Source organism: Heptranchias perlo, chromosome 2, assembly GCF_035084215.1.
Source record: "Heptranchias perlo isolate sHepPer1 chromosome 2, sHepPer1.hap1, whole genome shotgun sequence".
Taxonomy (NCBI): Eukaryota; Metazoa; Chordata; class Chondrichthyes; order Hexanchiformes; family Hexanchidae; genus Heptranchias; species Heptranchias perlo.
Window position 1 is genome coordinate 152,872,776 of NC_090326.1, and position 24,881 is coordinate 152,897,656.

At 44.6% G+C, this 24,881-nt stretch overlaps 1 long non-coding RNA gene across 4 annotated transcripts in view; it reads left to right on the forward strand.

The window, feature by feature from the left end:
- Positions 1 to 24,881, forward strand: part of LOC137344983 (uncharacterized) — a 97,054-nt gene that overhangs the window by 1,805 nt on the left and 70,368 nt on the right. For all 4 annotated transcript variants that reach the window (XR_010968526.1, XR_010968527.1, XR_010968529.1 and 1 more), the window contains exons 2-3: positions 4,446 to 4,505; positions 8,714 to 8,773. This is a non-coding gene — a long non-coding RNA (uncharacterized lncRNA). The remainder of the gene's footprint in view (positions 1 to 4,445; positions 4,506 to 8,713; positions 8,774 to 24,881) is intronic.

Consider the following 24,881-nt stretch of genomic DNA (forward strand, 5'->3'; position numbering starts at 1 on the left):
TTCAGGTGGAGAGGGAGTGGGTGACCGCCAGACAGATTAGGAGTGCAGGAGTCCCCTGGGGGTGTGGCACTCACAAAATGAAAACCCTCAACTCATTTAAAAAATACCTGGATGTGCACTTGAAGAGCCGTGACCTGCAGGGCTACAGACCAAATGCGGGAAAGTGGGATTAGGCTGGGTGGCTCGTTTCTCGGCCGGCGTGGACACGAAGGCCCGAATGGCCTCCTTCTGTGCCATAAATTTTCTATGATTCTATGATTCTATATTTATAAACATACAAATAGTAAAAGGGTAGCCAAAGGAAGGGTGGGACCGATTAGGGACAAAAAAGGTCTTCTTGTGGAGGCAGAGGGCATAGCTGAGGCACTAAATGAACACTTTGCATCGGTCTTCACTGGAGAAGAGGATACTGCCATTGTAGCAGTAAAGGAGGAGGTAGTGGCGATACTGGATAGGATAAAAATAGATAAAGAGGAGGTACTTAAAAGATTAGCAGTACTCAAAGTAGAAAAGTCACCCGGTCCAGATGGGATGCATCCTAGGTTGCTGAGGGAAATTGCGGAGGCTCTGGCCACAATTTTCCAATCCTCCTTAGATATGGGGATGGTGCCAGGAGACTGAAGGATTGCAGATGTTATACCCCTGATCAAAAAAGGGAGAGGGATAAACCCGGCAACTGCAAGCCAGTCAGCCTAACGTTGGTGGTGGCGAAATATTTAGAGACAATAATCCGGCACAAATCAAATTGGCACTTGGAAAAGTATGGGCTAATAAATGAACGTCAGCACGGATTTGTTAAAGGAAAATTGTGTTTTACTAACTTGATCGAGTTCTTTGATAAAGTAACAGAGAGGGTGATGAGAGTAGTGCGGTTGATTTTGTGTATATGGACTTTCAAAAGGCATTTGATAAAGTATCACATAATAGACTTGTTGGCAAAATTAAAGCCCATGGGATTAAAGGGACAGTGGCAGTGTGGATACAAAATTGGCTAAGGGACAGAAGGCAGAGAGTAGCGGTGAATGGCTGTTTCTCAGACTGGAAGGAAGTATACAGTGTTGTTCCCCAGGGGTCAGTATTAGGACCACTGCTCTTTTTGCTATATATTAATGACCTGGACTTGGGTATAGAGGGTATAATTTCAGTTTGCAAATGACAGGAAAATCAGAAATGTAGCAAACAATGTGAAGAATAGTAACAGACTTCAGGAGGGCATAGACAGACTGGTGAAATGGGCAGACACATGGCAGGTGAAATTTAACGCAGCGAAATGTGAAGTGATGCATTTTGGTAGGAAAAATGAGGAGAGGCAAAATAAACTAAATGGTACAATTTTGAAGGGGGTGCAGGAACAGAGACCTGGGGGTGCTCATACACAAATCTTTGAAGGTGGAGGACAAGTTGAGAAGGCTGTTAAAAAGCATATGGAATCCTGGGCTTTATTAATAGAGGCATAGAGTACAAAAGCAAGGAAGTTATGCTAAACCTTTATAAAACACTGGTTAAGCCTCGGCTGGAGTATTGTGTTCAATTCTGGGCACCACACTTTAGGAAGGATGTGAAGGCCTTAGAGAAGGTGCAGAAGAGATTTACTAGAATGGTGCCAGGGATGAGGGAATTCAGTTATGTGGAGAGACTGGAGAAGCTGGGGTTGTTCTCCTTAGAACAGAGAATTGTAAACAATTTTACAACACCAAGTTATAGTCCAACAAATTTATTTTAAATTTCACAAGCTTTCGGAGGCTTCCTCCTTCCTCAGGTGAATGGTGCGGAGACATTAGAACAGAGAAGGTTAAGGGGAGATTTGATAGAGGTGTTCAAAATCATGAACGGTTTTGACAGAGTAAACAAGGAGAAACTGTTTCCAGTGGCAGAAGGGTCGGTAACCAGAGGACACAGATTTAAGGTGATCGGCAAAAGAGCCAGAGCCGAAATGAGGAAACATTTTTTTAACGCAGCGAGTTGCAATGATCTGGAATACACTGCCTAAAAGGGTGGTGGAAGCAGATTCAATAATAACTTTCAAAAGGGAATTGGATAAACACTTGAAGGGAAAAATTTACAGGGCTATGGGGAAAGAGCAGGGGAATCGGACTAATTGGATAGCTCTGTCAAAGAGCTGGCGCAGGCACGATGGGCCGAATGGGCTTGTCCTGTGCGTATATACAATGATACTATGACACTATAATCAACACTAATTACACAGTAGCTGCTCCTCGATATTTTCCAATTGTATGCGTAATATCGTCAATGAAAGTTGAGGTCACAAATAAGTAAATATTACAAGGTAATACTAAATTATTGATGTTTACAACTGTTAATATCCTAACCAGGAAAGGTGATCCTCTGGCCATCTATCTGCTTCCTGGCAGCAATTGTAGTTATTTTTGCCCATTTATCAGAAACCACAAACCAAATCTTCACCTGATTTTTAGTAACAAACTGAAACTGAGCTGTTTCAAACAGGGATAAGAACATTGAAGCCTGCATCACCAAGGACTCCAACCCCTCCCAAGCCGGGCTATGTATCTTCACCTGAGGGAGCTGGCAGATCTCATAGTCCAGAATGGAAATTAGTTTTCTGTTTGTTTTACCTGAGGAGAAAAAGATCCAGGAGTTCGATACTCATGTTTCTTTCAGAGGAACTCATTCTGACCGACAAAGTATAGCAGAGCTAAAAGTTGTTCACTCTGATAGTTTTTTAAAAAAATGTAATTGTCCCCAATATTTACAGGGAGGCAGGGGGCGGGGTGGGGGGGAGGTGGGTAGAGCCTGTCAGCAGCTGGGAAACCTGGAAACCCCTGGATGCGGATGTCTTACCGAGTATAACGGCAAGATCTCATTGGAATTTTTAAAATCTGTCCCGCCTGTCCTGGGGGGTTAAAATTCCCCCATAATGTCTATCACACTGTTTTGGTCAATCAAAGCTAGAATGGAGTTCTTATTCAGAGCCTCCACCTATCTCATTCTCTATGTAATCTTGTAGAGGCCTACAGTGGAGGCAGTTCAGAGAAGGGCTACCAGACTGATCCCAACTATGGGAGGGCTGAGTTGTGAAAGAAAGACTGGTGTCAAAAGAGGCATCCAGGGCCCACACCTGAAAAAGACATTAGTCCAAATAGGGGGGGGGTCTAACGCCTGTATAAGGCCCCCTTTGTAAAATTGTGCTGCCCTGAATACAGCCAGCGCTGGGCTTGCTGCGTTCAGGAAAGTCAGGTCTGCATGCGGCCTAACCAGCGGTCATTAAAGAGACCACTGCAAGCCAACACCAAAAATGTGCTTCTTTCAAAAAATACTTACCTGAATGTGTAGCCGGGAGATGCAGGAGTGCCCCTCCTGGCTCCACATTAAAACCATGGGCCGCTACCGGCCACCGATCACCACCCCCTGACGATTATCTCCCACCCTCTCCTGGTTGCTGCCTCTTTCCCCTCTTTCGGGTTGCTCTCTTCCCTTCCGATCGCCTCCCCTCCCACTTCCAAGGCATACCCGCTCATCACGTTAAGTCCGTGGGCCCCTCCCCACCTCACGATTTGCCCTACCCCCACCACCTCGGCCTCTGCTGAGGACCTCGGCCAGTGTCCGAGCCAGCCGAAGCCGCTCACCTTCCTCCGCGACCGGTGAGCTGTCTCTGGGGTCGCGACTCGACGTTTGCAGCTCGCCGGGTAATTGACAGATGAGTCCGGTGGACCAATTTGCCGCAGCCCTGTCCTCTGTCCCTCACTGGGCGTGTGCATCGTGCACTGCACCGCTCCCCCATTCAGACACCATCCAATTTTTAGGCCTTTGTGTTTTCATTTTTTTGCTCTTATTATTTTGCTTAGATTTGTACATGAGCATTTTTTTTAAAAATGATTTGATCATTTGCAACATTGGTGATGCTATCGTACGACCACTTCATGGGCTCATATCAAACTACTCTTCCCAATATTTTAACAGCGGTGTTAAGTTTAAAGTAAGAGTGAATGGGGTAGATCTTGACTTTGTGCGATAGAATAAAATGGGTGATAGCGAATCGGCAGCCCCTTTTACATCTCTCCCGATTTTTATTTCCATTGACGTTCACTATTGCCCAAAGTCAAAATTACCCCCGATAACTGGTGAATTATCTCACATTCAGGTTTATGCTCCCCCCTCCCCGCCCCCCCACCCCCCCTTCCTTACCAATTTGCCAAACAATGGAACCAATTTCTCACTATTTACCATCTCAAATACCTTTCATCATTTCGAATGCCTCTAGATCTTCCCTTCAGCCCTCTCTGGGCTAGATCTTGACTTTGTGCTTTGGGAGAGATGTAAAACAGGCTGCTGACTCGCTATCACCCGCTTTACACTATTGCACAGAGTCAAAAATCTACCCAATGTCTGTTCAGATAGTGGATAAATGAATTTGGTATGAGTGTGTTCAGTGTTCATAAGGTGATATCGCTCTCTGTACTTTCCAGGCTTGCGTCTTTCTAACAGAGTGTGGAAATATTCAGCTGCTGGACAATGCTTTCATCCAGGTAATGACATTTTGACTATTTGAAATAAATTTACAACCTTGACAGTGCTATTGTTCAGATATAAATATGAAAAGACTTGTAGAATTAAAAAGATTCTTTTGAATATCTGAGATGCAGGAGCACATTTTATTAGCGGGAAGATAGCTAAGTTAATCTTTTCCTTCAGGTTTCAGTGATGAAAGAACTTAAAAGGATCTTTCAAGTTTCTGCACAAATTGACAGATCTAAAGTCTCCTTCATGGTATAAAGGTCCCCATGGAGCCTGACGCATAAGATTGTAAATATTATTTTTCGTCACTGGCAGCAGTGAGGAGTAATGAAGCATTATGATGGTGTACTATCAGATATAAAGTCATCCAGTCACCCACTGTTCTGATGGATTATCATACAGCTCCTCTAATAACAATGAATAGAGAAAACATCCCAATTCCCCAAGTCACTGATTTTCCAGCACACACAGAAAGTTATCTCATTTGCAGAGGAATTTATTAAACAAACAGATTGCATTAAATAAATCTGCATTTCCCGTAACCAGCTATTGCAATCGTTAGTTATTATGTGAAAAGTATAATTGATCAGAACAGTAAGGGTCCTAGTAATATACTCAGGCTAAAAACTACCATTGTCTGCCTGTCCAGAATATGAAGACTGAATCACACAAATCTATCTCTCTCTTGCAGTCCTGCGCAGGATACAAGAGAAAGCTTACAGTCTGATGGGTGATTCCTTCTTTCACCTCCATCCTCCAACTTTGCTTTCTCTGCTGCAATCTTTGTTGTCTTTTCAATACTAATATCATCATTGTTCCTCTAAAATTGTTCCTCTTGAGCTCCAAATACCATTCATTCACTCTCACACACAGACACACACACCCACACAAACAAACACACACAGACACAAACACACACAGACACACACACACAAACAAACACACACAGACACACACACCCACACAAACAAACACACACAGACACAAACACACACAGACACACACACCCACACAAACAAACACACACACCCACACAAACAAACACACACAGACACAAACACACACAGACACAAACACACACAGACACACACAGACAAACAAACACACACCCACACAAACAAACACACACAGACACAAACACACACAGACACACACACACAAACAAACACACACAGACACACACAGACACACACACCCACACAAACAAACACACACAGACACAAACACACACAGACACACACACACAAACAAACACACACAGACACACACAGACACACACACCCACACAAACAAACACACACAGACACAAACACACACAGACACAAACACACACAGACACACACACACAGACACACACAGACAAACAAACGCACACAGACATACTCACACAAACAAACACACACAGACATACTCACACAAACAAACACACACAGACATACTCACACAAACAAACACACACAGACATACTCACACAAACAAACACACACAGACATACTCACACAAACAAACACAGACACACACAGACAAACAAACACACACAGACACATATATTCTTCTTCCAACATTGTACTAAAATAATTGCACTGGGTGGGAGTCTCCTCTTTTGGTTGGACAACATCCAGGTCCTGTGGCAAGTAACAAGTGCCAGGCAATGATCATCTCGAGAAAGAGTCTAACCCCCTCTCCATGACATCCAATGGCATTACCATCGCCGAATCTCCCACCATCAACATCCTGGGTGGTCAACTTTGACCAGAAAGTCAACTGGACCAGCCACATAAGTGCCACGTCTACTTGAGCAGGTGAGAGGCTGGGTATTCTGTGGCGAGTGGCTTAACTTCTGACTCCCCAAAGCCTCTCCACTATCTACAAGGCACAAGTGAGGAGTGTGATGGAATACTGTCCACTTGCTTGGATGGGTGCAGCTCCAACAACACTCAAGAAGCTCGACACCATCCAAGACAAAGCAATCCACTTAATCGGTACCTCATCCACCACCCTAAACATCCACCTCCTCCACGATCAGCACCCAATGGCTGCAAGATGCATTGCAGCAACTCGCCAATGCGCCATCCAAATTAACGACCTCCACCACCAAGAAGGACAAGGGCAGCAGGTTTGTGGGAACACCGTCACCTCCAAGTTCTCCTCCAAGTCACACATCATTCCAACTTGGACATATATCGCCATTCCTTCATCGTCGTCGAGTCAAAATCTTGTAACTCCCTGCCTAACATCATTGCGGGAGCACCTTCGCAACACGGACTGCAACAGTTCAAGAAGGCTCACCACCACCTTCTCAAGGGCAACTTTGGATCAGCAATAAATGCTGGCCTTGCCAGTGACGCCAACATCCCGAGAATGAATTAAAATAAAATCCAGCCCGCTATCACCCATTCAACTCATTCTTTACCAGGATCTTAAAACTGTGAAACTACTTACTTCCCTCAGTCCTCCCTTCCTTCTACAATCTGCAAGAATTTTAAATGTCGTATTTGCTTCACCCGGTTGAGAAAGGCATGGATGTTAGGGAACTTGGGGAAATAAATAAATGTCTTGAGGAGTGTACATATTACAGAAAGGGAGGTGCTGGAAGTCTTAACGCGTATCAAGGTAGATAAATCTCCGGGACCTGATGAAATGTATCCCAGGACGTTATGGGAGGTTAGGAAGGAAATTGCGGGTCCCCTAGCAGAGATATTTGAATCATCGACAGCTACAGGTGAGGTGCCTGAAGATTGGAAGGTAGCAAATGTTGTGCCTTTGTTTAAGAAGGGCGGCAGGAAAAAGCCTGGGAACTACAGACCGGTGAGCCTGACATCTGTAGTTGGTAAGTTGTTAGAGGGTAATCTGAGAGACAGGATCTACAGGCATTTGGAGAGGCAGGGACTGATTAGGAACAGTCAGCATGGTTTTGTGACAGGAAAATCATGTCTCACAAATTTGATTGAGTTTTTTGAAGGGGTAACCAAGAAGATAGATGAGGGCTGTGCAGTGGACGTGGTCTACATGGACTTTAGCAAAGCCTTTGACAAGGTACCGCATGGTAGGTTGTTACATAAAGTTAAATCTCACGGGATCCAAGGTGAGGTAGCCAATTGGATACAAAATTGGATTGACGACAGAAGACAGAGGGTGGTTGTAGAGGGTTGTTTTTCAAACTGGAGGCCTGTGACCAGCGGTGTGCTGTTATTTGTTATTTATATTAATGATTTGGATGAGAATTTAGGAGGCATGGTTAGTAAGTTTGCAGATGACACCAAGATTGGTGGCATTGTGGACAGTGAAGAAGGTTATCTAGGATTGCAACGGGATCTTGATAAATTGGGCCAGTGGGCCGATGAATGGCAGATGGAGTTTAATTTAGATAAATGTGAGGTGATGCATTTTGGTAGATCGAATCGGGCCAGGACCTACTCCGTTAATGGTAGGGCGTTGGGGAGAGTTATAGAACAAAGAGATCTAGGAGTACAGGTTCATAGCTCCTTGAAAGTGGAGTCACAGGTGGATAGGGTGGTGAAGAAGGCATTCAGCATGCTTGGTTTCATTGGTCAGAACATTGAATACAGGAGTTGGGATGTCTTGTTGAAGTTGTACAAGACATTATTTAGGCCACACTTGGAATACTGTGTACAGTTCTGGTCACCCTATTATAGAAAGGATATTATTAAACTAGAAAGAGTGCAGAAAAGATTTACTAGGATGCTACCGGGACTTGATGGTTTGACTTATAGGGAGAGGTTGGATAGACTGAGACTTTTTTTCCCTGGAGAGTAGGAGGTTTAGGGGTGACCTTATAGAAGTCTATAAAATAATGAGGGGCATAGATAAGGTAGATAGTCAAAATCTTTCCCCAAATGTAGGGGAGTCTATAACGAGGGGGCATAGATTTAAGGTGAGAGGGGAGAGATACAAAAGGGTCCAGAGGGGCAATTTTTTCACTCAAAGGGTGGTGAGTGTCTGGAACGAGCTGCCAGAGGCAGTAGTGGAGGCGGGTACAATATTGTCTTTTAAAAAGCATTTGGACAGTTACATGGGTAAGATGGGTATAGAGGGATATGGGCCAAGTGCAGACAATTGGGACTAGCTTAGTGGTATAAACTGGGCGACATGGACATGTTGGGCCGAAGGGCCTGTTTCCATGTTGTAAACTTCTATGATTCTATGATCACTACTTCTTGATTTATCCCATTATTTTCTACTTTTTTCCTCTTCATAGTGTCCTGCACTGTGGCTTTGATGCTTCAACCAGCTTGTCCAACTGTATCAATGTGAATGGGTAAGATTACTTGTAGCAACTAAGTAGTACATGTTGTGTAGAATTATATAGAGTCCACAGAACTGAAAGAGGCCATTCGGCCCAACTGGTTTATGCCGGCGTTTATGCTCCACATGGGCCTCCTCCAACCCCACCTCATCTAACCCTATCATCATATCCTTCTATTCCTTTCTTCCTCATGTGTTTATCTAGCTTCCCCTTAAATGCATCTATGCCGGTCGCCTCAACTACTCCTTGTGGTAGCGAGTTCCACATTCTTACCACTCTTTGGGTAAAGAAGTTTCTCCTGAATTAAGACAACTATAAACATTTTTGCCTTTGTTTAACATTTGTTGTTAATTAGCCTGCGGCCTCTGTGACTCAGTGGTAGCACAGCCATCGCTGAGTCAGAAGGTCGTGTGTTCAAGTCCCACTCCACAGACTTGAGCCCAAAATTCTAGGCTGGCACTCCCAACGCAGTACTGAGGGAGTGCTGCACTGTCAGAGGTGCCGTCTTTCAGATGAGCCATTAAAACGAGGCCTTGTCTGCCCTCTCAGGTACATGTAAAAGATCCCATAGCACTATTTTGAAGAAAAGTGGGGGTGGGGGGGAGGGGTGGGGTGTTCCCTGATGTCCTGGCAAAAAATGTCCCTCAATCTACACACAAAGGGTGGTAGAAGTTTGGATCTGTCATCCGCAAACGGCAATTGATGCTAGCTCAATTGCTAAATTTAAATCTGAGATAGATAGCTTTTTGGCAACCAAAGGTATTAAGGGATATGGGCCAAAGGCAGGTATATGGAGTTAGATCACAGATCAGCCATGATCTTATCAAATGGCAGAGCAGGCACGAGGGGCTGAATGGCCTACTCCTGTTCCTATGTTCCTATGTTCCTAATCAACATCACTAAGAACAAATGATCTGGTCATTATTTCATTGCAGTTTGTGGGATCTTGCTGTGTGCAGAATGGCTGCTATGTTTCCTACATTACAACAGCGACTACACTTCAAAAAGTACTTCATTAATTGTAATGCGCTTTGGGATGTCCTGAAGTCATGAAAGGCGCTATATAAATGCAAGTCTTTCTCTGAAGGCATTTCCTTCTCCCATCATTTGGACATGCACTCCACAGCGAAAGAAAGAACTTGTATTTTTATAGTGTTCTTATCAAATCCTCAAGATGCCCCAAAGCATTTTACATCCAATGGATTAGCTCTTGAAGTGCACTGTTGCTATGTAGGGCAATGTGGCAACCGGTTTGTGCACAGCAAGGTCCAACAAATAGCAAATAAATAAGTCTTTCAGATGAGACGTTAAACCGAAGCCCTGTCTGCCCTCTCAGTTGGACGTAAAAGACCCCATGGCATTATTCGAAGAAGAGCAGGGGAGTTGCCCCGGTGTCCAGGCAAATATTTATCCCTCAACCAACGCCTAAAACAGATTATCTGGTCATTTATTTCAATGCTATTTGTGGGAACTTGCTTTGTGCAAGATGGCTGCCATGTTTCCCTATGTTACAACAGTGACTACACTTCAAAAAATAGAAGTGTGAGGTAATGCATTTAGGGAGGGAAAACAAGGCAAGGGAATACATAATAAATGGGAGGATACTGAGAGGTGTAGGGGAACAGAGGGACCTTGGAGTGCATGTCCACAGATTCCTGAAGGTAGCAGGACAGGTCGATAAGGTGGTTAAAAAGACATACGGGATACTTTCCTTTATTAGCCGAGGCATAGAATATAAGAGGCAGGGAGGTTATACTAGAACTGTATAAAACATTGGTTAGACCACAGCTTGAGTCCTGCGTACAGTTCTGGTCACCACATTACAGGAAAGATGTGATTGCACCAGAGAGGGTACAGAGGAGATTTAACAGGATGTTGCCGGGACTGGAGAATTTTAACTATGAGAAAAGATTGGATAGGCTGGGGTTGTTTTCTTTGGAACAAAGGAGGCTGAGGGGAGATTTAATTGAGGTATATAAAATTATGACGGGACTAGATGGAGTGGATAGGGAGGACCAATTTCCCTTAGCAGAGGGGTCAGTGACCAGGGGACATAAATTTAAAGTAATTTGTAAAAGGATTAGAGGGGAGCTGAGGGGAAATGTTTTCACCCAGAAGGTGGTGGGGGTCCGGAACTCACTGCCTGAAAGGGTGGTAGAGGCAGAAACCCTCAACTCATTTAAAAAGTACTTGGACGTGCACTTGAAGTGCTCTAACCTATAGGGCTACGGACCAATGCTGGAAAGTGGGATTAAGCTGGATAGCTCTTTTTCGGCCAGCACGGACATGATGGGCCAAATGGCCTCCTTCTGTGCTGTAGCTTTCTATGATTCTATGATTCCATGAGTACTTCACTAGCTACAATGCACTTTGGAATGTTCTGAGTTCGTGAAAGGAGCTACGTAAATGCAAGGCTTTCTTTTTTTTTGTTTAACCCATTAAATGAAAATAAAGATCTCCTATTTACACAGGGACAGTTATGAGTTACGTTTTCACGGTTTTATCCCAGTCACTCGTACAAACAAATCCACAGCATTCACATCTATTCAGCTCAGTGCTGACAGTACAGAGGGAGTTGTGACTAAGGTTATCAGGGGTGGACAGGACTTTGCACTTGGCATCAGCTGATTTTTCTGCAGCCTGTAAGATATTTAATGTCTATACGCAATTGTTACTTCCTCCAACGACGCCCTTAGTGGCAGTTTTCATTTTCCCTGTCTGCGTGGAATAAATCAAGTACATGGAATAAATCCATCCACCAGTCCAATTTACAGCAATTTGGCACCTTCTCCAGGCTCATAATGGCCTTAACTGCACCAACCTCTCGCAATTTATTGTCTTGCTAACTGAACCAGTACATCCTAGTAGATTTAAGATCAGCATTCATTTGGTTTCAACAATACATAAGTGCTTAAAAACTGCTGAGAAACTGCACTTAGGGATTATAAGCACACAGGGCAATGCTGAATAATAACGTATATAAAATAATAAACATATTCACCAATAAAACAAGGCAACTTCTTTTGTTCTGGCTCCTTGGCAACATGAGCACAACACCTTCTAAGATACTGCCTTGTTCCTGTCTTCACTTTTCATGCTGTGACAGGAGAAAAACACAGCAGGAAGCCTCCATGTGTGCAGTCCGCAGTGGTAACTGTTGGGTTTTTAAGAAGAAAAAGCTGGTGGCTATTTTAGGGCTGGGATTGTGGTATCCCTCTGAAAGGCAGAGGTGGGAGGAGAGGAAGTTGTACTCGGTGGTCAGATCATGTCGTAGGTGGTGCTACTGGCAGAAGATGATCAGGCAAACACAGAGACTGGTGGGGTAGAAAGTGAGGACAAGGGGGAGTCCTGTGACTGTTGTGAGGCAAGGGAGGGGCGATAGAGCAGAGGTCTGGGAAATGGGGACGACACAATCAAGGGTCCCGTTGACCGGTTCAAAAGGGAAGCCTTGGTTGAGGAAAACAAATAAATCCGTTCATGTAACGTACAATATTTAGATAAACAAAAAAACACCCTTAAGTATAGTTAGTGACAATGGGCCAGATCTTGCTAGAGTGGGGCATCAGTAGTTCCCAGCAGATTAAAGGTCAGTGCTCAACAAAACGTCAAACGTTTTCCTGCACCCTTCAGCTCAAACAGTTTATTGCACTGTAACTTGCTGGAAGTGAGAGCTAATAACAGCGTGGTGAGGGCAACAAATTTGAAAATTTTAAAATCTCTACTAACAATTGACTACGCCCCCACTTAAAGCCGACAGCCAATACTTAAAAGAGCAATGGACCTCATTGAAATAGTTGAGGTACTTAATTCTTTGTGTAGTGCAAAAGTTCAGTGAATTTAGGCTTAAGTGTTCGGGGTTCCCATCTCTTCCAATTCACATCAGGTGAAAGCAGGTGGGAAGGGCTAGGTCCATGAGGTGAGTGCCTTTATTGCACTGCTTGTGGACCCGGAGGAGCAGGATTGCTTCATCCAGGCCCAACAAGCTCACCTGGCCGACAGGACCCCTGCGACCGGCCGCCCCCCACCCCATCGATGGAGGATCCCCCCCACCCCATGGTGAACCCCACCTACCTCCGACTCTTCACCCGACCTCCAGTGACCTCCGATCTCCTCCTCAGCCCCGGAATCTTCTTCTCATCCCCCCTGATCTCTTCCTCAGACCCCCTGTCTCTTCCTCAACCTCCGATCTCTTCCTCAGCCCCCGATCTCTTCCTCAACCCACTGATCTCTTCTTTAGCCCCCCATCTTTTCCTCAACCCACCCATCTCTTCCTTAGCCCCCCCATCTCTTCCTCAACCCACCTATCTCTTCCTTAGCCCCCCCATCTCTTCCTCAACCCACCCATCTCTTCCTCAGCACCTCCATCTCTTGCTCAAACCCCGATCTCTTCCTCAGCCCCCCATCTCTTCCTCAGCCCTCCTAATCTCTTCCTCTCTAAGGCCTTCACATCCTTCCTAAAGTGCGGTGCCCAGAATTGGACACAATACTCCAGCTGTGGCTGAACCAGTGTTTTATAAAAGTTCAACATAACTTACTTGCTTTTGTACTCTATGCCTCTATGAAGCCCAGGATCCCGTGTACATTTTTAACTGCTTTCTCAACCTGTCCTGCCACCTTCAATGATTTGTGCACATTTACCCCCAGGTCTCTCTGTTCCTGCACCCCCTTTAGATTACCTATCATAGCCACAGAATCTCCTGCAATGGCTTCTTTTCCCACTTATGCACTATTACCTCTGAAGTCCTCCAAGGTGAATAAATTTTTTAAAATCACATAGTGGAATCCTGGTCCAAAATGATGTCTCTGGTGACATTGGGAAAAGATCAGGTCAATACAGCGAGTTGTTATGATCTGGAACGTCCAGCCTGAAAGGGTGATGAAAGCAGATTCAATAGTAACTTTCAAAAAGAAATTGGATATATAGTTGAAAAGGAAAAGTTTGCAGAGCTATGGGGAATGAGCGGGGGATTGGGACTAATTGGATAGGTCTTTCAAGGCACAGGCACGATGGGCCAAATGGCCTCCTTCTGTGCTGTATATTTCTATGATTATGAAGCTGAAGCAGATCAGACTACTCCTTGATGGTGATCTGTCATGATATACCAGAATTTGATTTGGCTAACTTTCCACTGGAGTTATATCAGACGTTTGCATCAATGTAAAGCCAAAACTATTTGATATCCACACAAGTGGACATCACAACCAGCCTATAATTATAAAATATATACAATCTTACTAAATGTGACAAAAATAAAGCATTTTTTTCTAAGGTTTAGTTTGCTATTAACTTCTTTAATTCTATCATGACGCATAAGGCTAAAAACCAGGTTCACTCACAGAAACCATGGTCTGGATATTTACGGGAAGGCGGGGAGGGCATGGGGGATGCAGAAAACGGCCAAAGAACCTGGCAAGGCGAGGGACGCAGAGGTCCTGCCGAACATAATGGACTTGCCAAACTTCCTATTAGGAACATAGGAACAGGTGTAGGCCATTCAGCCCCTTGAGCCTGTAACACCATTCAATTAGATGTAAATTTCCAGATGTCCCTTTATTCAGCAAGCCTCCTATTTTTGAGGATGTTACTAGAACATAAGAACATAAGAAATAGGAGCAGGAGTAGGCCATATGGCCCCTCGAGCCTGCTCCGCCATTCAATAAGATCATGGCTGATCTTCTACCTCAACTCCACTTTCCCGCCTGATCCCCACATCCCTTGATCCCCTTAGAGTCCAAAAATCTGTCGATCTCAGTCTTGAATGTACTCAACAACTGAGCATCCACAGCCCACTGGGGTAGAGAATTCCAAAGATTCACAACCCTTTGAGTGAAGAAATTCCTTCTCATCTCAGTCCTAAATCGCCCGTCCCTTATCCTGAGACAATGCCCCCTAGTTCTAGACTCTCCAGCCAGGGGAAACAGCCTCTCCGCACCCACCCTGTCAAACCCTCTAAGAATTGTGTACGTTTCAATGAGATCACCTCTCATTCTTCTAAACTCCAGAGAATTCTTCCCATTCTTCCCAATCTCCCCTCATAGGACAAACCTCTCATCCCGGGAATCAATCTAGTGAACCTTTGTTGCACCGCCTCTAAAGCATGTATATCCATCCTTAGATAAGGAGACCAAAGGAACTAACGAGGTAGATAAAGGGGAATCAGTGGATGTGGTACATTTGGATATTCAAATGGCATTTGATAAGGTGCCATATAAAAGGTTGTTACACAAGATAAGGGCTCATGGGAATGGGGGTAATATATTAGCATGGATAGAGGATTGGTTAACGGACAGAATATAGAGAGTAGGAATAAACGGGTCATTCTCAGGTTGACAGGTTGTAACTAATGGGGTGCTGCAAGGATCAGTGCTTGAGCCTCAGCTGTTTACAATCTATATTAATGACTTAGATGAAGGGACCGAGTATAATTGACAAAATTACCGAGGTAATTGACAAAAGAACCAGATGTGACACGAGGAAATCATTTTTTACACAGCGAGTTGTTCTGATCTGAAATGCACTGCCTGAAAGAGTGGTGAAAGCAGATTCAATAATAGCTTTCAAAAGGAAATTGGATAACTACTTGAAGGCAAAAAGTTTGCAGGACTATGGAGAAAGAGCAGGGGACTGGGACAAATTGGATAGTTCTTTCAAAGTGCCGGCAAAGGCATGATGGGCCAAATGGCCTCCTTCTGTGGCTTTATCATTCTATGATTCTATGATTCTAATGTATCCATGTTTGCTGATGATACAAAGCTAGGTGGGAGAGTAAGCTGTGAGGAGGACACAAAGAGTCTGCAATGGGATATAGACAGGTTAAGTGAGTGGACAAGAAGGTGGTAGATGGAGTATAATGTGGGGAAATGTGAAGTGATTCACTTTGGTAGGAAGAATAGAAAAACAGAATATTTTTTAAATGGTGAGAAACTATTAAATGATGGTGTTCAGAGAGACTTGGGTGTCCTTGTTCACAAAACGCAGAAAGTTAACATGCAGATACAGCAAGCAATTAGGAAGGCAAATGGTACGTTGGCCTTTTTTGCAAGGGGGTTGGAGTACAAGAGTAAGGAATTGTACAGGGCTTTGGTAAGACCTTACCTGGAGTACTGTGTACAGTTTTGGTCTCCTTATCTAAGGAAGGATATACTTGCCTTAGAGGTGGTGCAACGAAGGTTCACTAGATTGAGTCCTGGGATGAGAGTGTTGTCCTATGAGGAGAGATTGAGTAGAATGGGTTTATACTCTCTCGAGTTTAGAAGAATGAGAGGTGATCTCATTGAAACATATAAGATTCTGAGAGGGCTTGATAGGGTAGATGCGGAGAGGTTGTTTCCCCTGGCTGAAGAGTCTAGAACTAGGGGGCATAGTCTCAGGATAAGGGATTGGCCATTTAAGACTCCATGAGGAGGAGGAATTTCTTCACTCAGAGGGTTGTGAATCTTTGGAATTCGCTACACCAGAGGGCTGTGGATGCTCAGTCATCGAGTATATTCAAGGCTGAGATCGATAGATTTTTGGACTCTAATGGAATCAAGGGATATGGGGATTGGGCAGGAAAGTGGAGTTGAGGTCGAAGATCAGCCATGATCTTATTGAATGGCCGAGCAGGCTCGTGGGGCACTATGGCCTACTCCTGCTCCTATTTCTTATGTTCTCATGTTCTTAGATCATGGCTGATCTGTATCTTAACTCCATCCATTTGGCATTAACTGGCAATGTAATGACTGGAAGATATTACATTTCAGCCTGGGCAATGGTCAAAACATAACAATGGTTTGCAGTGAATGAGTTCTTTATTACCATTACCAGGACTGTTTCTACCATAAGATACTGTTTATACACTGCCTATATTACCTGGTACATTACTCAAATTTCCTGGCCAACATTTATCTCTAAACATACATCAGTAAAGCCGTTTAATTTATCTCATTGCTGTTTCTGGGACCACTTGGCTGCTCCATCTCCATTTTACTGACCTTTCATAAAATGTGGAAAATTTCCAGATGTCCCTTTTTTAAGCAAACCTCCTACTTTGTAGTTCAGTTCTTTCACTTGTACAGGCATAAATGTTTGCAAGACACATTGTCACCTGGCAGTGGCTTATATTACATTGAGGTCGTAGGAATCAGAAACCAATTTTGGACTGCACACCACAAGTTGTAAATTACATAGAATTACATAGAATTTACAGCACAGAAACAGGCCATTCGGCCCAACAGGTCCATGCCAGTGTTTATGCTCCACACGAGCCTCCTCCCTCCCCATTTCATTTAACCCTATCAGCATATCCTTCTATTCCTTCCTCCCTCATGTGTTTATCTAGCTTCCCCTTAAATGCATTTTTGACTGTCAAATTGCCCTTTTTCCCAACTCCTACATTTTTATACTAATAAATTAAAGAATTCAAAGAAAATTGGAAAAAAAAACACAATTTTTTTAATGCTCCTATGATTTTTCTCCAGGGTTGCTTGCAGCAATGAGATTAATCTTCAATTCCCAGAAACTCCAGGACAATCCTGGAGGGTTAGCAATCCTAAAATCACCCCCACAGTTTCTGCCTCAATCACTAACCTTGGAAGTGAATTACACAGCTTCACAACTCTCTGTGTTAAAAAAAAAATTCTCCTCTCCTCTGTTCTAAATCTCCTACATTTGATTTTGTTATCTACGGCCCCTCATTCTTGACCCCTCAACTGAAAACAGTCTACACCGTCCAGTCTTTCCATAATTTTAAACACTTCTCTCATATCGTCCTGTAATCTGTGTGTCAATTGTAATCTGCGTTGTTCTAATGCAAAAAGACCCAATTTTTCAAGCCTTTCTTCGTATTTGTATTGCTTCATACCAGACAGCATCCTAGGGAATCTACATTCCATCCTCACTAAAGCCTCAAAATCTGGTTTGATTCCATTGGCACAACGTAGTAAAGACATTTGTGAGGACTTTCCTCTGGTCAGCACTTCTAGTTACATTGCTAGCACGTCCTTCTAGAAATACCAAACAGAGGAAATCTTCGCAAACGACCTTACGCGCTTTGGAACAAGAGGAATTCTTGCCCCTCGCCCTCCCCCTGATGCAGAACGAAACAAAAACTATGTTGAAGTTTAGAAAAAAAGATAGGAAATGCTGGAGGCACTGCTGGAGCAGGTTCTGTCAGCATTTGCAAAGAGGAAAGACAGGTTAATGTTTTGAATGCACCTTTGACAGAGAAAGGATTGAAGCAGTGCAATTATAAAACTGAAAGCGCATGAGTGGCAGCAGACTAATAAGGCCGACACCATGTTCCTATTAAATAGACTGTCATGTGTGCTTTATGAGTATTAACTTGTCACTCTGTATTGACTTGTTGGGAGGATGCAGTCTGAAGAGGAAGTGCACCAGTTACACAGGAGCTGTGTTTGTAAGAAGCAGCGGGTTCAGTTGTTACTGTTGGCGGGGCTGATCTGGATGCAGACGATGCAGGGCTAGCCCATGGGATCCAGGCTTTAGAAGATGATGTACAACTAGACAATGTTAACTCCAGGTCACACTTTAAAGCAACTGCTGCGTATAAGGCAGCAACGAGATAAATATACGTGGAACTGCAAATTCTGTTTGACCCTGATTTTTTTTTTCTCTCCTCATTTCTCACTGTTGTGTTTCCAAGACATTGGGCACTACCCTGCTCCCTGGCCTTCACCACTGTCACTCTGTTGGAGAGGGGACAACCTGCGTGGTATTCTCTCCGATTTTCCTATCCCCTTTGGGGGCGTGTGTATTGCCCAGAGAGTCCCGAAGTGAAAAAACAGAACCAAAACAGTATCTGACTGCTCTCGGACATTGCTTATGAATGCACCTGCCATATTCTTGAGGCCCCTGAATAGTTTGGTGCGATGAGCGTCTGACCCCATATCCTCTCCATCACCAAGATCGCTTGCTTCCACCTCAGTAACATCGTCCGTCTACACCCCTACTTCAACACATCTGCTGCTGAAACCCTCATCCATACATTTGTTACCTCTAGACTTGACTATCCCAAAGCTCTCCTGGCTGACCTCCCACCTTCCACCCTCTGTAAGCTTGAGCTCATCCAAAACACTGCTGCCCATATCCTAACGCGTACCAAGTCCTGTTCACTCATCGCCCTTGTGCTCGCTGACCTACATTGGCTCCCGGTCCGGCAATGCCTCGATTTTAAAATTCTCATCCTTGTTTTCAAATACTTCCCTATCTCTGTAATCTCCTCCAGCCCTACAACCCTCCGAAATCTCTTCGTTCCTCCAATTCTGGACTCTTGCACATCCCCGATTTTCTTCGCTCCGCCATTGGCGGCCGTGCCTTCAGCTGCCTGGGCCCTAAGCTCTGGAATTCCCTCCCTAAACCTCTCCACCTCTTCATTTCTCTCTCCTCCTTTAAGACTCTCTTTAAAACCTACCTCTTTAACCAAGCTTTTGGTCACTTGTCCTAATATTTCCTTATTTGGCTCGGTGTCAAATTTTTGTTTGATAATCGTTCCTGTGAAGCGCCTTGGGACGTTTTACGATATTAAAGGCGCTATATAAATGCAAGTTGTTATTGTTGATGAAGGCAATTCCCACACCATCTTACTTTGCACTATTTGTGGTAGAGCAGATGTGGGTCGGTGTAATTCCACAGTCCTATCTGTTATCTGGGTTTATTCACATTTCTGTTATCTGGGTTTATCCACATCGTGTGAAACATTTTGACCCCAAAAACGCACAGATGTTCCGACAGACTCCCGCCGTGACTTAGAAGAGCTGTGAAACTCTACGGCCAGGAAATTCCTCGGAGCAGCTCCCGTTCATCGGATGCACGGCGGGTGCCCCACTTTCCACCGCTCTTACAGCAACGTAACAGCAATGAAGCGGGAGCAGCGCCGAGGAATTTCCCGGCCTTGGAGTTTTTGCAGCACTGAACGAGGCTTCTCGGCTCACTGTGTCTGCACTGTCTGTTTGCTGGAGTAATCAAAAACTAATCCCACCAGCCTGCTCTCTCCCCGTTGATCTGTACTTTGTTGAGAATCTGCCACGATAGCCAGAAATTAGGCCAGGACAGGGTTATGCTTCGCGCCAAAGTGTCCGGGACGTTCTTATGGGGGCAGAGTCTCCACCCGCCCCGTACAAGCCCATTGGGGAACATGAGGGCGCAATTTTGCAGGTCTTGTGGCCATTTCTTTCTTCAGAAGCATTTCCCTGCTGTCTGCAGCCAGGGTGCATCTCCCCTTTTAAGAGCTGCTGGCTGCCTTTAAGTGGCATCAGTGAAGCCCAATTTCCTGCCCCCTAACAGGCACACAGCTAATGAATAACGCGGTTAACACTGGCAGCACGCCTGACTCAGGACAATGAGCAGGCAGCACCATAGTCCCTGCGACCACAGGAACAGGTGCCGGCAGCCTGCTCCCATTTTTGGGTTGCGGTTGAATTTCTAGGTCTTCAGGAAATCCTGCAACCGTTGCAGGTTGATGTACGACCTGACCTGTATTTCAATTTTTTACTTGCGCTTCTCCTTATATTTTCCAATTCCTTCACTGACTGTCACTCGTATATGCCTATGTGTATATAGTGTATAAGTGGCAGCTCTATGCCAATAAGCAATTAGTTGCCATTTTGACCCAAAGATCTATTAAGCTGTTGCCTGCTTCAATTAATGTTTTAATGCATGAACGGCATAAAATAATAGACCTGACAAAATGTCAGTTAAATTCATTCTTGGAGAGGTCTCCAAACAATACATAGCAAAACATATCATTAGTCTCTATTGATTATTACTTCAAGCTATTAGCTCTGGAACCAATTCTATTGTCAATCAGTCACTTTAGCACGTAAAAACTCTTGGTTTGAAAAGGGACGGAGTATTTCACAATACTCGAGTATTCCAATGCTCTGGATTCTAGAGTTAGTTCGAACCTTGACCTTTCTCTTGATTGACCACCACAATTGGCATTTATATAGCACCTTTAGGAACATAGGAACATTAGGAACAGAAGAAGGCCATTCAGCCCATTCGAGCCTGCTACGCCATTCAACTAGATCATGGCTGATCTGCGCCGCAACTCAATTTTCCCGGCTTTTCTCCATATCCCTTGATACCCTTACCGAACAAAAATCTATCAATCTCAGTCTTGGAAGCTCCAATTGAGCCACAGCCTTTTGGAGGAGAGAGTTCCAGATTTCTACTACCCTTTGTGCGAAGAAGTACTTCCTGACTTCGCTCCTGAATGGCCTAGCTCTACTTTTAAGATTGTGCCCTTTGACCTTGATTCCTCTGTATCTACCCGATCAAATCCTTTTAACATTTTAAAAACCTCGATCAGCTACCCCTCGATCTTCTCTAATGCAGTAAACATCCTAAGAGGAGTAATCAAGCAGCACTGTCAATAAAACTGTTGTGAACTATCTCAATTTTTTTCATTTCAAATGCTGTTTAATCACTCTCTTTCTCCCCCTCTTCCCCAGTATCATCCCAGAACTGTGAATTAAGGCCCAGAAACACGTGAGGCAAAGCTACGCGTAACATGACTTGCCTCTTGGGGCTCTAGATGTCCTGTGGTTGGAAAAAGCACTATATAAATCCAAGTCCTCTCTGCACTCTGCATCATCCAAGTGTACTGTTCATCTTAAAACCTTAATACTTATTCAACGCAAAGCCACATCTTTGCCTCCTCCACAATAAATATTCACTTCAACGTTTGCAGCCTACCAGCAAGTAGTACTTTTCCAGGTTTAAGTCTAGAAATAACTGTTTGTGATATTAAGGTATAATCAATTAGGGGATGAATTTTCTTAAGAGTCCTCCCGTTTGTCCCTCGTAACTTCGGCGGGAGAGTCGTAGAAACCCCAGAAAATCACCGTATAGGCCATTTTCCTGGGGCTTCTGCAGCTATTCTGCCAAAGTTACGGCAGAGGAGCAGGAGAATCCTTGCGGAAATTCACCTCCTGGTGACGTTCCTCCATCTGCTATCTTAATGGAGGTGTTAACCCATAAACAGGGGGTGGGAGGCGGGTGAGGGCGGCGCCTCCGTTAGAGGAGCAGATGAAGGAAAGGTCACGTGAACATGTTAAGCATCCGTCCACTAATATCGTCAACAGCAAATTAGAGGCTTTAGACTTTCCAGGATTCTGCTGAGATGAAGCATCCCATAGTGCCATGGCAGGTGCCTATGTTATATGGCGCAGAGGTCAAAAGGCAATGATGCCGCCAGTGGAGGGCAGCCAGCGCAGAGGGCATTGAGATCCTGTGCACAAACTGCTCACTCGGGCTGCAGAAACACTTGCATTAGGGAGGCCTCTCCACAGCACGATTGGAGCACCTGAAGAGGCCATTGATAGCGTGCGATAAAAAGAGACCCCTAACTAAAAATTAATCATTTTCTTCTTTCCCACACAACTTGCCTCCTCATCTCCATTTCAAGTGCTCTACTGCCATTTTCCTCCCTCTTTCCCGCCAGGAACAATTCTCTGGCGTTTCACTGGCCGCTGGTGCCTAAAATTCTGCCCCCTAAACCCCACTCCCCCTTTACCCTTCAACCAGCGCTCTCAGTTTGTCATTATATGCATCGGGGGCACCAGAAAGATATTTAAATGAGCTCATCTTGGATTATTGAGTGCGAGCTCAATTAAATATTTTTATTTCAATATTTTTATTTCAGTAAGTGCTGGGATCACATTATGAGTCCTCGAAATGTTACTGTGGGTCAGCACTGAGCCAGGGAATTCCGACATTTGGCTGTTATATATTTGTAGGTGTAACATTCGCCATTCTAAAACCATAAAGCTTGTCCCAGTACATGGGATTAACGTTGGAATTCTGAAAAAAAAGGGATGTTAGCTTCAAATTAAATTTTACCTATTTGTAGCTGCATAACGGAAGATTCACAAATATGATTTACGAGAGACTTCACAGAGTTATTTCTTCAAAATCCCTCTGAACTTCATTAAAAACAGTGGAGTAAAAGATTTTACTTGGCATAACGGGGTCCGGTAGCATAGTAGTTATGTTACTGGACTAGTAATTCAAAGTGTGGAGATGCCGGTGATGGACTGGGGTAGACAAATGTAAGGAATCTTACAACACCAGGTTATAGTCCAACAGTTTTATTTGAAAATCACAAGCTTTCGGAGCTTACCTCCTTCGTCACTCACTCACCTGACGAAGGAGGTAAGCTCCGAAAGCTTGTGATTTTCAAATAAAACTGTTGGACTATAACCTGGTGTTGTAAGATTCCTTACATTAGTAATCCAAAGGCCTGGACTAATAATCTGGAGTCATGAGTTCAAATCCCGCCATAGCAACTGGGGAATTTAAATTCAATTAATTAAATAAAACTTGGAATTTAAAAAAAACAGTATCAGTAAAGGTGGCCATGAAACTACCGGATTGTTGTAAAAACCCTCTGGTTCACTAATGCCTTTAAGGATGAAAACCTGCCGTCCTTACCCGGTCTGGCCTATATGTGACTCCAGACCCACAGCAATGTGATCGATTCTTAATCGCCCTCTGAAATGGCCGCTGAGCAAGCCACTCAGTCGTAAAATCTTATGAAAAAAAGTCATAATAAGAATAAAACCGAATGGACCACCGGACATGACAAAGGCAAACCAAGCTCAGCCCAGTCGACCCTGCCAAGTCCTCCTCACGAACATCTGGGGACTTGTGCCAAAATTGGGAGAGCTGTCCCACAGACGAGTCAAGCAACAGCCTGACATAGCCATACTCACAGAATCATACCTTTCAGCCAACGTCCCAGACTCTTCCATCACCATCCCTGGGTATGTCCTGTCCCACCGGCAGGACAGACCAACCAGAGGTGGCGGTACAGTGATATACAGTCAGGAGGGAGTGGTCCTGGGAGTTCTCAACATTGACGCTGGACCCCATGAAATCTCATGGCATCAGGTCAAACATGGGCAAGGAAACCTCCTGCTGATTACCACCTACCGTCCTCCCTCAGCTGATGAATCAGTCCTCCTCCATGTTGAGCACCACTTGGAGGAAGCACTGAGGGTAGCAAGGGCACAGAATGTACTCTGGGTGGGGGACTTCAATGTCCATCACCAAAAGTGGCTCGGCAGCACCACTGCTGACCAAGTCCTGAAGGACATAGCTGCTAGACTGGGCCTGCAGCAGGTGGTGAGCGAACCAACACGAGGGAAAAACCTACTTGACCTCGTCCTCACCAATCTATCTGTCGCAGATGCATCTGTCCATGACAGTATTGGTAGGAGTGACCACCGCACAGTCCTCGTGGAGATGAAGTCCCATCTTCGCACTGAGGACACCATCCAACGTGTTGTGTGGCACTATCACCGTGCTAAATGGGATAGATCTAGCAGCTCAAAACTGGGCATCCATGAGGCGCTGTGGGCTATCAGTAGCAGCAGAATTGTATTCCACCACAATCTGTAACCTCATGGCACAGCATATTCCTCACTCTACCATTACCATCAAGCCAGGGGATCAACCCTGGTTCAATGAGGAGTGTAGAAGAGCATGCAGGAGCAGCACCAGGCGTACCTAAAAATGAGGTGCCAACCTGGTGAAGCTACAACTCAGGACTACATGCATGCTAAACAGCGGAAGCAACATGCTATAGACAGAGCTAAGCGATTCCACAACCAACGGATCAGATCAAAGCTCTGCAGTCCTGCCACATCCAGTCGTGAATGGAGGACAATTAAACAAATAACGGGAGGAGGAGGCTCTGTAAGCATCCCTATCCTCAATGATGGCAGAGTCCAGCACGTGAGTGCAAAAGACAAGGCTGAAGTGTTTGCAACCATCTTCAGCCAGAAGTGCCGAGTGGATGATCCATCTCGGCCGCCTCCCGATAGCCCCACCATCACAGAAGCCAGTCTTCAGCCAATTTGATTCATTCCACGTGACATCAAGAAATGGCTGAGTGCACTGGATACAGCAAAGGCTATGGGCCCCGACAACATCCCGGCTGTAGTGCTGAAGACTTGTGTTCCAGAACTAGCCGCACCTCTAGCCAAACTGTTCCAGTACAGCTACAACACTGGCATCTGCCCGACAATGTGGAAAATTGCCCAGGTATGTCCTGTCCACAAAAAGCAGGACAAATCCAATCCGGCCAATTACCGCCCCATCAGTCTACTCTCAATC